The sequence below is a fragment of the Esox lucius genome, chromosome 21 (genome assembly GCF_011004845.1).
Source record: "Esox lucius isolate fEsoLuc1 chromosome 21, fEsoLuc1.pri, whole genome shotgun sequence".
NCBI lineage: Eukaryota > Metazoa > Chordata > Actinopteri > Esociformes > Esocidae > Esox > Esox lucius.
The window spans coordinates 17,023,705-17,035,928 of NC_047589.1; the positions used below are offsets into that span (position 1 = coordinate 17,023,705).

At 42.0% G+C, this 12,224-nt stretch overlaps 1 protein-coding gene across 1 annotated transcript in view; it reads right to left on the minus strand.

Moving 5' to 3' along the window:
- Window positions 1–3,305, minus strand: part of palmdb (palmdelphin b) — a 31,469-nt gene extending 28,164 nt beyond the window's left edge. The window contains exons 1-2 of the mRNA XM_010891126.4: window positions 3,288–3,305; window positions 609–743 (exon numbers count right to left, since the gene is read on the minus strand). The gene's annotated coding sequence lies outside the window, so the exon portion shown is untranslated. The remainder of the gene's footprint in view (window positions 1–608; window positions 744–3,287) is intronic.
- Window positions 3,306–12,224: the final 8,919 nt, after the last annotated feature.

Genomic DNA, 12,224 nt, shown 5'->3' on the forward strand with positions numbered 1-12,224 from the left:
GTGTGTGTATGTGTGATGGCATGTGCGTTGGTGTATTTGTGTCCAAGAACACATAGTATTAACATTTATTCTAATTATAATTACACTCTCACCCAGTGGTAGATGGATTGATCAGGTACTACCGAACAGAGAGGATCTCTGTAAGTGACTCTGGATCCAGGTAGTTAGAGAGGGAATCCCTAGGATTTTAGATCGGGTTTAGGAGTGAAAGTGTTGTTGCTCAATTTCCAGACCTGTTAAAACTGACTGACAGCACGGCTGAAGGAACCCACCCACAGGCAGAGCTGGATGGCCGGGTTATCAAAGTCCAGGATTATACAGATTAAAAGATTACACAATCAAGAGACCCCCCGGGCATACCTGGTACAACAACAACAGAGTAGAGTTAGCCTTAGCTACCTCTGGACAGAAACAGGAATGTTTGTCTTTCAAACAAAGCGAACCAGCTACAATGGTGTTATGATGCTTACAGTACTACATACCAGTTACAGTGGTGCCTATGAGCCATGTCCAAAAGTCCACTCACAGCAAACCTGCTGCAACTCGAAAATGTAACAGCCCAGAATGAATTACAGTCAAACACAGCAGAGGTTAGGTAGAGGACTCACCGGTGGTGTTTTAGCTGAGAAGACCAGTTGTGTGGTGTGTGTGATGTGTGTCTGTTAGAAGCAGAAGGAGCTCACTCTCAACACAGCGTGGTGGAATCCGGCATCACTGGTCTCTGTGAGCAGATAGCAGGTAGGCTGGGGGTTGAGATAGGGTTAGCTCTGACTGGAGGAATGCCCTGCTTCTCTCTCTCTCTCTCTCACTCTCTCTCTCCCTCTTCGAGGAACAACCCCCTCAGCACCATGTAAGCCTGTCACAGTGAAGCTTCTAAACCATGTGCCTCCCAGCATATCAATGCCCTGACAATGGCTACATTTCCACTCACGCACATATACACACGTACAAAGACACGCGCACACACACGAATAGGCAAAACGGAGAGGACCACAGCAACACAATGTCTCTCTGATCCATATAAAAGGTGTTCAGGTGTTTAGTGTGAGTCTGTCAGCCAGCCCGGTGCATGTTTGATCAGCTGTCCCTGCCCCTGACGGACATGCACAGGCATCAGGGCTGTCGCACAGTTAGTGAACTGCTCCACTCTAAAATTAGCTCGAAAAAAGAGCTCCGTTGTGCTTTGCTGTCAGGATGAACCATTAGCGTGCTCTGTCTGGGTGTGACCGCTAACTAGGCCAATGAGTGCGGTAGGGGAACAATACAATAAAACCTATGACCGGTGACTCTCTTACAGAACAGCCGTACCATTTTCCTTAATGCCAAATTGCGTTAAATTAACCAGTACGAGGCTAAAGATGCCACACACAACTTCAGCCGCTGCTCACACTAGCTGTTGACTGCTAATTGATCTGACTTCACCAGTAAGATTGTAGTACCAGTTGACCTATTTCCGTCTAAACTCTTGTGAAAAGTGCTCAACACGGCATCCACCCATTGCTAACACTAACTGTTACAGATTTGCCTCCGGCAGGTATAAATGTCTCCATGGCAACCAGCTGAACCCTCTCCAAGTTGTGAGCTCCCCCCCTCCAGCTCCCATTCTAAAGATAGGTCCAACCGGCTCGTCACTCACAAACTAATACTTTACAGAGAACAGATTACCCTGGCCATCCTCTCATTCTAGCATAGATCAAATAACATTGGACTTACTGATGGTTATCTGCTCTCTCTGATCTCTTGGTGTGAAAAAACAGATGGATGGTTTGTTAGCCTGTCTGGGTAATATATTATGCATATTTGTGTCTTGACTGGGTGGAATACCTTCAGTTTATTCTGGGGAATATATTTCCCCCAAAATGTAACCAAAGTTCTAACAAGTTAGTGTGAGGGTTCAACAGTTGTTGACTGACGATGGAAAACAAGGTCTTTTTGGATGATGTCATACTCTCACACCAGGTCATTCTAGCCTATTTCTCACCAGAGCCAGACATTCTTCAGGACTTTAATTAAACAGGTTGCAAGCTGGTCAGCGCCACCGACGCAGAAGAGAGAGAGGACAGATTGACGAGGTCAGGGAGGGAGGCACACAGACAGACAGGCAGGGAGGGAGGGAGAGACACCAGTACAGAGACAGGATGACAGGACAGACCAGCAGGATAGCACAAAGATCGGCAGATACATTTAGAGAGAGAAGGAGGAAGAGCGACAGATAGGCAGAGAGAGGACGGCTGGGACAGAGACGCAGACAGGAAAGCAGACAGACAGGTATAAGGGGAAAGGTCAAGACATTCCTGCAGTACTTTCGCCTCCAAACACGCCACCCTTTTCAAACATGACATATTCCCCATTCCCTCTCTAATGAATGGAAATACATGTCTGATTAGAGCACCTCTCTGGACGGATCACGAGGAGAACATTTGGGGCCTCCCACACAAAGTATGTCGTGTGGAGCCATGAAAGAAATGTAATCACCCTGGAAACAACTGAACCAATCAGAAGCACTGACATGGTTTGGAGAAAAGTTCAAGACTTATGAAGAACAAAATGTAGAATTGTCACAAAGAAATATAGATTATTATGTGATTTTTGTCCTTCCAGCTATATTAGCCTCCTCATGTTTTCACCATGTTGTGGTTTTGACTGCTTCTCAGTGAGATAGCAGTGTTGAAGTGCCCTACAATTAAATTGATAGTGGTCAGTTATCATCTCACGGAAATAACCATAATGCATTCAATTCATGCCAACAAGTGTCTGCTACAAAGAGAATAACGTTTCTTGCCAAGCTCTTTAGCCTGTCAGTGCTTAGGTGCGTGTAGCCAGAATAATTTAAAAATAAAGCAGACGAATCGACACTTTACCGGCTAGGAACAAGGTAGGGGAGTGGGGGTGGGGGGAATTGTTTTTAACTCACAGAAAGACAGACAAACATGGAGACAGCCGACAAAGCTAAAAGACAGAACAAATGCTAGGCACCGACGGAGAGAACGGAAGAGGGAGGGAGGGAGTGTTAGGAGAGGAGAGCAGCTCCCTCAGCAGAAAGACATCTCACAAGGCACCGAAGACTGACAACCACACCACACAGAGCCAAGTCACACTCAAGAGAGCCAAGGGACCCGCTAGCACTGTCTCCCGTCTCTCCTCTCTCTCCTTCCTCTTTGCATCCCTCTTTTTATCTAATATCCACACTTCCAGAGTGTGGACATATACATTAGTGCTGGGGAAAAAAATGCACATAGAGATAGCTTCTAGACGTATATTCTATTACTGTATTCTAAAAGCCAAACCTCTTTCTTTTCCATCCCTTAAACACCAAAGCACTCAGCAACCCACACAAAGATTTCCAGTTCCACCCGCCCACGTTCGCCCCCTACTCCACACACTTACAGCAGCACTGTGGGCGAGCTTACTTTCTAAATTGATGTGCAAAGAGAGGGACAGGGGGGAGGGGTCGACGGAGGCACTCCAGACCTCTCCAAACCCCATTACTGTTGAGCTTCACAACAGCTCTGAGACAAAGACGTCAAACCACCCTGGCACTGCTAAGACCCAGGGGAAAACACGGCTCAACAGCGCCCACTACAGTCACTTGCAGACGGAATGCGCCAATGTGCACTGTGGTGAGATTTGTCTGGTTCAGCATGCAAGTCGGGGTAAAAAAATGCTCTCCCGCATATTCTCGTTCCTCATTAAGGGACAACAGCTCGACCCATTTACATTTAAGACTTACATTTCCCATCACGTTCATGTACCCTCAACAACGTGATGCTACACCTCCCTCACTCACAATAAACAGACGATGGATTCCTGCTCTATTGGCTGTTCTGGACAGTCTGACTTACCAGGCTTACACTGTATTGCCCTATATGAAATGTTGACGGTCAGTCAAATACTTTTTCGTCAGGCGTTTCTGGACCTCCACGCTCAATGTGCCCGTATAGTTACTCTATCACTGAGCTCAACTGACCTACTTAAAGAAGAATGTAGCACAGTGCCCAATGTCTCCCTGGGGTAGTGTTCTACAACCCACTGTAGGGGATGCCAGTGTATTTCCATGAAGAAATAATCATTATCATACCCAGCTGACAAATGCTTGTACGTATAAGTGTGTATGTGTGTGTGTGTGGATGTGCACACTGTGTGCTGCGGGTGTGTTTGTGTGCACGTGCATTACGTGTCTGCTCATGTGCGTGTATGTGTGCTTCTTGTGTGACAGTGAGACAGACACCCAGAGAGCAGCAGTAGCGATAGGAAGACTGAGGGACTGGTGAACAGACAACGTACTGACAATCTATCAACTACATTATTGACCCAGTAGTTGATGTGCTGTCTAAAACATTTGTTCTTCTGAGGCTGCCAATGTAATATAATGACAAGCATGGCATCCCCATCCTGGGACTGTTTGTGAAGGCTACTGTTCCCCACAGTCTGTTTATCATCATAAATGTGAATGAAGTACTATTTCTCTGACATGCAAATATGTACATGGAGTAAGCAACTTACAGAGAGACAGGGCTCACTATAAGTGGCACATTTGAACATGTTAAATGACATGTTAATCGGAGCAATACGCCAAGGAGAGTGTAAATACTTGGCCATGACACCAAAGGTAAAGTTTTCTTTGATTTCTCTTTTGGGTTTTTGTGGTACCACACAAAATGACCCATAAATTGCACACTATTCCTAAAGTAGTACATACTATAATGACTAGGGAGCCATTTGAGATTACGTTTAACTAACCGTCTGACTGTATGATCTATTTATTTCTCAATTCTTTACAGTTTTCATGATGAAGCCATATTGATCCCCGAGATAGCACTTGCAGCATTCTTCCTGAAACATAATGTGGAAATGTTCCCCTCCCCTTTCATACTCACAAATGTTCAGCCCATTCTTATCGGCATTGCTCCAGACGGACATTCTGACGTGGAGGGATTTACACATTCAGTGACTTAACCCTAATCATTACGTCCATTCACACAGATTACTTACCAAAACCAAAAACAACAATTATGCAAATAATCAACTTTTTTTTTTTGATAGCAGGTCTTAGTCCTGACATTTTACATTGTTGCTGCGACACCTCCAGACTCCTGTGTCCACTACCAACTCTCTCCACAGCTAATAAAAAGTAGCATGGGAGAGAAACATTTTGATCTACCACAGACTGCTTTCCAAAGCAATCACTTTTAATTTAGTGACAGCATCTCTGCAATGTTAACCTTATAAAGATTCAAGGTATGCATTTGTCAGATGTTAAGTTAGCTAGCTAGTGTAGAGCGGTATAGCATTTTCTAAAATGTTTGTCTTTGCAAAATGTTAGTGGGATTTTTCAACTTTGCTCCCACCAGGTGTTGTGATTTTAGGTGAATTACAGCAACAGCGCTTTCAAACCAACTTTCCATTTTAATTTTACTTTTGGTTAACTAGCTTGCAGAGGTTGTAAAACATGTATTTTTTCTGTTTTAATAAAGCAATGTAGATAGCACAATTATTCCCTACACTATTCAATGCGTAGTCTCTTACTTGAACAGAAATTTAGTTAACTGTAGAATTTTAGCAAACAGGAATATACTGCCATCAGCCATTGCTCTTTGAGGAGGGATGAAAGCATGTTCTTGTAATGGCAATGAGAGAGAGTGAGGGTGACACTTTTCCATTTGACAACAGAATACAATGTGCATTCAATTGACAAACAATTGTATTACATTTTTTTAACTCTACTGCTACTGCAGCAAATACAGTATGGACATTTCCTTTTCCAATTTGTACATAATGTCCCTTTATTTCATTGCTAGCTATGCATTTTGAAGTAAGCACTATTATTAATATTTAATGCTATTTTGACTGAGTTGTGCCAATATAGGCTTTAATAATAGCCTAGCATTGTCTTAGTTGTAGCTAACTATTTGCTAACATTAGTGGGTAAATGCTAAAAACATACAGTATAATATTACACCATTTGTTGTCAACTGTTAATTTAGCCAGACAGTTATGCAAGCATCAAGGACATTATATTGTTCTGGTGAACAAACATTTAAAGTCACGTTACATCCTCATTAGCATGGAGGTTAGCTAACATTTCTAGCTTACTACTTCTGGCTAACAACATTAATTGTCTTGCTAATGGAAAGGTGTAACTTGATTCAAGCACGTATCATTACACAGTTTGTAGTAAATGTTGTTAGCAAGCTACACTATTTTTGGAAGAATGGGAAAAAGTTAGTTCTGCTTGTAAACAGTCTACAAAGTAAACAATGTTTGTGTTGCTTTTTGAGTTTCCCCAGCCAGGAGTTAAATTATTTGATAATCATCTCTGCCAAACTTTGTGATTGGTTCATTCAAGTACATGTCATGCACCAGAACCTGAAGAGTTTTTTGATTGAGAACCCATTCTTATTTACAGGAATGACCTGAGGGAATGTTACAGGAGAGGAGGAGCAATAAAGGTTAACTGTCGTGACCAGGGACCGAACAATATAGCTTTCATCTTGGTGGTAGAAGGATTAGAACCAGGGACTATCAGATACGAGCATGTACCCAAATCTTTAGTCAACCTAGCTTCTGACTTTATATTAAGGCGAAGGCAGAACCTCATCACTAATTTGGTTTCCAAAAACAATTGTATCGGCTTTGTTGTCAACATAGCTTTGGTTAGAGCTTTCAGAATACAGTTGGCAAATATTTCCCACCATGGTCAAATTTGGAAGATTTTCAGGATTGGTGTAACAGAATGATTGTTATGAAGAAGAAAAAGGAAAACATTTTGTAAATTCAGTACAGTTAGACAATCAAATCCAACCGAACCTACCAAGTAGTTTTGATACTGAAATGTATATTATCATAACATCTTTCAAAATAATGTAACCTCTTTGAGATGTCCTTGATTACAGTAGCTTCATTAAACTCTGTGTGTTCCTTTTCAGGGCTTTGAGGAAAGGAGGAGGGGTGTGTGTGCGTGTGTGTTTGTGTGTGTGTGTGTGTGTGTTTGTGCATGTATATAGGTGCAAGTGTGCGTGGGCTTTGGAGATGTTTGGAAGATTGCAATGCTGAATACATTATACGAAATTGCAATTGGCCTGGCAATGATTAACTGAGTACCCACTTTGGGAAAATTACCTGGCAACCTACCCAGTCTGGCAACTCATCTAAAGGATTATGATGTGTGTGTCCTGCATTTCATCACTTACAAAGAAAGCCACCCAAATTGTGGATGCCGTTTACACAAGAGACACATTTTAATCATAGCCTATTTTGGTCACGTTAACAACAATTACTAATTCAGAATGGTTTTAGAAACACAAACACTAATGAAATGTGTATTTCTTCCTTCCAACCATTAATAGGAGATTGTAATTGTAGAAGTTTAAATATATGGAGCTTGTTTCCCAGAGAAGGTTAAAAGATAAATTGTGTATATATCCAGGCCTTGATCCTGTGCCACCACTAGATGGCCGTGTATCACAACGAATCATGTCACTGACTCATTAAATTCAAGGTTTCTAGTGAATTAAATGTTTATAACCCAAATGTAACCCTCTGATCCGGCACATACAACCTGGGACACCAGTTGCAATAATTGATGAACTAGAACAGAAAACTCAGAGATTCCTTGTTGGGTAATATTTGAATACCACTGCTCTACAGTAATAACTGACAATATAACAGGTGCAGTTAAAAGTAGAATGCCAAGAAATACAAATATTCTGAAACAAAAATTACTCAGAATGAACAATCCCAGATGAATACAGATCATACAGACATAGAGAATAAGAACCATGTGTAAGAAACAAAAAATTGTTGATTAGACCAGGAAGAAAATAGAAAGGAACAGTTACTGTATTTCACACGTATGTGTGAACAAAAAAAACCAGGAAGCTTAAAATGGCTAACACAGAGATATAGACTAAAACGAATAGACCTGACATTTCACTTATACCTTACTTTAATTACATCCTCTCATTCTCTGATAGAAGTGGTCTCTCTATGATCTTTACCCTGCACAAATAGCATGCCAAATTGCAGGGGTTTTCTATCAGCACCATTAGCCTCACCCTTGCCTGTTCAAACACACATGAAACTGTTCTAATGCAGAATGGACTGATTGGGATGATAGTAATAAATAATAATAATAATACCTATGGAAATGTACCGACCATTTATAACAGACGAGTAAGGACTCTGTGGGGCTGCAGTCGTTCTGAAGTCACATTCATTTCTTAATCTCTTCTTTCCCCACCTCTGTCTTCGCTGCTCTCACACTACTGTCACCTCGTCTCTTGCATCGCTCACAGACCAAAGAAGGTGTCAGAACAACGGGTCAAGGTCAAACTAGTTTCAAAGCAATTTTACCCCCAACTGTTTGACAGAGAGCTGTAGTCAGACAGTTCTAGTCAGAAGACAGTTTAAGATATTCAGAAAAGGCTTTGACAGTGGTGGCGGATTGACATTTGTTGTAGCAAGCACACACATATGAAAGGACTGTTGTGTTGTGTGCTAATTGGAGAAGACAAGTCAGAGGCATACTGCTCCAGTAGACTGGGTTTGTTCACTGTTGTGGAGAGAAGACAGAGGGAAGCAGACAGGGGGAAAGGGACCAGAGAGAGAGTCAGAGAGAGGCCGGGGGTTGCCATAGAGAAGCATGGAGCCAGAGAGAGAGAGAGGCAGACAGAGAAATGGGGAGGCATAGAGAGGCAAAGAGAGAGAGAGACAGGCATGAAAAGGCTGGGTGAGATTTAGAAAATTAAGAAGCAAAGTAACATGACTTAAAGTATAGAGAATTAGAAGGACTAACAAAGAGAGAGAGAGAAACAGAGATGGAAAAAGAGTGAGTGGGTGAGAGAGATCTAGACTGGGAGAATTGCAGGATGAATGGGGTCAGGCTCATTGAAGTGTGGCAGGTCTAGTCAGGGTAGGATCCCTCTCCAACCTGCTGGTGTGTCATCATCAGGTGGTGAGTCAGACAGCGATAGCTCTGGCATAGTCTCTCTCTGTAACCAAACGGTCCCTGTTTGGTTATCTGTGAGTCACTTTGGATAAGAGTTACAGCGGAATTACAAAAACGTAGACCCCACGACATGTTTCTGCGCATCAGCTTAGCTAGCTTAATTTGCTATTATGTAGCCTACGCTACTGGCATTCAACTCGTACGCTACTAGGTCCAGAGCGCACTGGTCATCATTATTTACACACACCTGGTGTCCATGAAGTCCCTTATTACAGGATTCCATGATTTTTTTACATTTGAAGTCCAGAGAAGAATTTGAGCGGTGTGCACATTCAATGAAGTACTTCTATTGGGGAAATAGTTTTTGAAAATCTCAATTTTGTACTGTCTTTGCTGGACCTTTTGCGTTTTATTGTTGCGGGGTTGTCTTGTTGAAGAACCATTTGCCAGCCCTGAGGGAGGGGCAGAAAGGCAAAGGTTCATACTTGTCTTTCTTATCACTCAATATCTGCCAGCTTTCTCTTTTCCTCTATTTGCTTCTGTCTCCCTGTGTCTCCCTGTGTCTCTCTGTCTCTCTCTCTTCCTCTGAATATACCCCAATCAATTGTACCCCAATCAGAGAAGGAATGTATGTTTTAATTCTTTCTCTGCCTCTAAACTGAGTCACACATGGTTAACTATACATCTGTAGAATATCCAGTTGATTTAATGTTAGTTCACTGTAGGCCGTTTCAATTAACTGATTTAAATGTCATGCCATGCTAATATATCGACAGGAAGGACATACAGTAAATGCCTCTATTGACTGCAAGAAATGTCACAGTGTCTGCCTCCCAACTGGCACCATATAATAGTGATAGTGAAATACTAGAGCCTTATAGAATCTGGTTAAAAGGAGTGCACTTTGTAGGGAATATGCAGAATTTGGGACATACTTTAATGGAGTGCCCATCAGAGCAGCGGTGATAAGTTGTGTGCCACCGCTCATCTTCCCTGGTTATGGCAAGCGAAATTCCTGACATGAGACCAGGAGGCGAACGGTCACCATGGATTGCCTGCCAGAGCTTGAAACAACAGCTTCCACCGCATAATGTGAATGTGCGTGACCTACATTGTGTCTGCGTGTGTGTTTCCGCAATGTGTTCCTGTGTGCATGCGTGTGTCTGTGTGCGAGAGTAGTCACTAACTAGTCAGAACTTGTATCTGAGATTGCTTCTGCATGTGCACGTTTGTAGTGTGTGCCTTATGTGTGTGTATGAACGAGTAAAAGGGTGCGCATGCATGTTCTTACATAACATGTGTCCCTGTGTGTTTGCGTGAGCGTGTCTGTTCATGCATGTCTACGTAGTGTCCCTTCCTCTATGCTCTCATTGGCTTTGACTGCGATTCCCGTTGTTTTTTTAATGTGGAAACGTCCACAGTCACAATGTATTCCAAAGGTCTAGAAGTTCACTCAGCTGTAACCTCGTCCAAAGGCTTTTGCACGCAGGGCATTTGGGCAGACTTGTTTGGGGAAGTCCACTGTAACATCAAGGATGCACGAATACCTCTGGCCTATTCGGATTTCTTAGCTGATGTGTCTCAAGCCTCTTGCCTGTCGCATTTGAACAAGTATTTCATTGGATAAAATCTCAGATCATTTAACATGAGAGCTTAGATAGCGTAAGCCGGTACTCTGGTAAAGGTTGCAGAATATAATGTGAATCATGCCCTCTTAATCCCCTTTCTCTTTAAAAAAAAACCCTTGCATTGTTCTCCATCCTCCTATAGCCATTGATTCTGGATGTTATTCTCCCAATTGCTTCGACATTCGACTTTCCCGTGAGGCTGGCCCAAGGGAGACGAGTAAACCGAGGCATCTGGTTTTGAAGTCCTGCTGTGCTTTCCAGATGGCACCCTATTTCCTTTACATAGTGAACTATTTTAAAGCTGACTCCTATGGGCCTGGTTAAAACTATTGGAGCCAATAAGGAACGGAGGTCTGTTTCTGTAGGACTGGTTTGTGCTCAATACTTAAGTCCTAACGTAGCCCATCAATTATGTTTTCAGCCTTTTAGATCAGATGAATTGATTTTCATGGACAGGTGAATCTGATCCTAGATCAACACTCTTACTCTAAATTTCAGTTCAGTCAACACACTTATGGGAGAATAAAAATGAAGCGCGGTTGGCAGGGTTAAGTGTTTGCCTGTCTGGAGTCTGCAGAAGAATGAGTTGGCAAATCATATACCGTTCTGCTTTTGTTTTATTGTATTTATCATTCATTTAAAATTACTTACTTCTTTTCAGCAAGAAATCACAGACAATTTTGGTAAGTACTGTAGCCTTTCGTATATGAAATGACTGGATAGACGATGCTGTGACAAATGTGACAAATGTCCCTGTTACAATAAGCCTAGACACTGAATATACTGTACATTACAGTCTAGTCCAGTCCCTTTGCTTTTTGTCAAGAGGAGAGAAGTAATAATTATTTAAACTGCTCATTCTTGCTTTAAAATATTCACTCATTCCAGACTTAGAAATGATTGTCAAAGGAAAACAGGTATTTCTTTATTAATTGCATTGGTTTGAACAGTGAATACAATTAGATGTGGAATATACAAAATATACTACCAGTTTATTCATAAGCTAGTGCTACTTCCCCCTTCCCTTTCTCTCTCTAAACAATCTCCCTTAAATACTCCTTATCCCTCTTTCTGTTTCTCTCCCTCTTTCTCTATTTATAAATCTCTCTCAGTTAAAATGTTATTCAGATGGAACTGAAACCCTAGTGGTGCTTGGGTGACTTTTGTGTCTTCCTCTCATTCATAATAAACTCATACTGCTCTACTATTGGCTGACCTAGATTTTCAAGGAACTGAATGACTAGCAGAGCCCCCGTGGATCTGGATTTCTGTCAGCCTCATGAAATGGATAGCACGGTTTTCATTAAAAAACATAATTCCTTCATACCTTTCTTGCTATCTGAATCATAACAGAGCATGTCTGAATAATTCATAAACAAATCAGCTGAAGATGGACTGTTGCATTTTGGACAGTGCTGTTTCTGGGACTGTACTTCTGTGTTAAAACCATACACTAGCTCCCACCCCAACATATTAGCTATTGGTTGTTTCCCTGCTTAGTCATTGTAAGCACCAATGGTTGTGTGCCACGTCATTGATTGTGTCATTGGCTGACTGACTGCGATTTGATGTGGTTAGCTGATATGTAAAATACCAATCCAGGCATTGTAATATCTTTCAGAAGTCTTTTGGAGTTTTAGCTGTAGGGT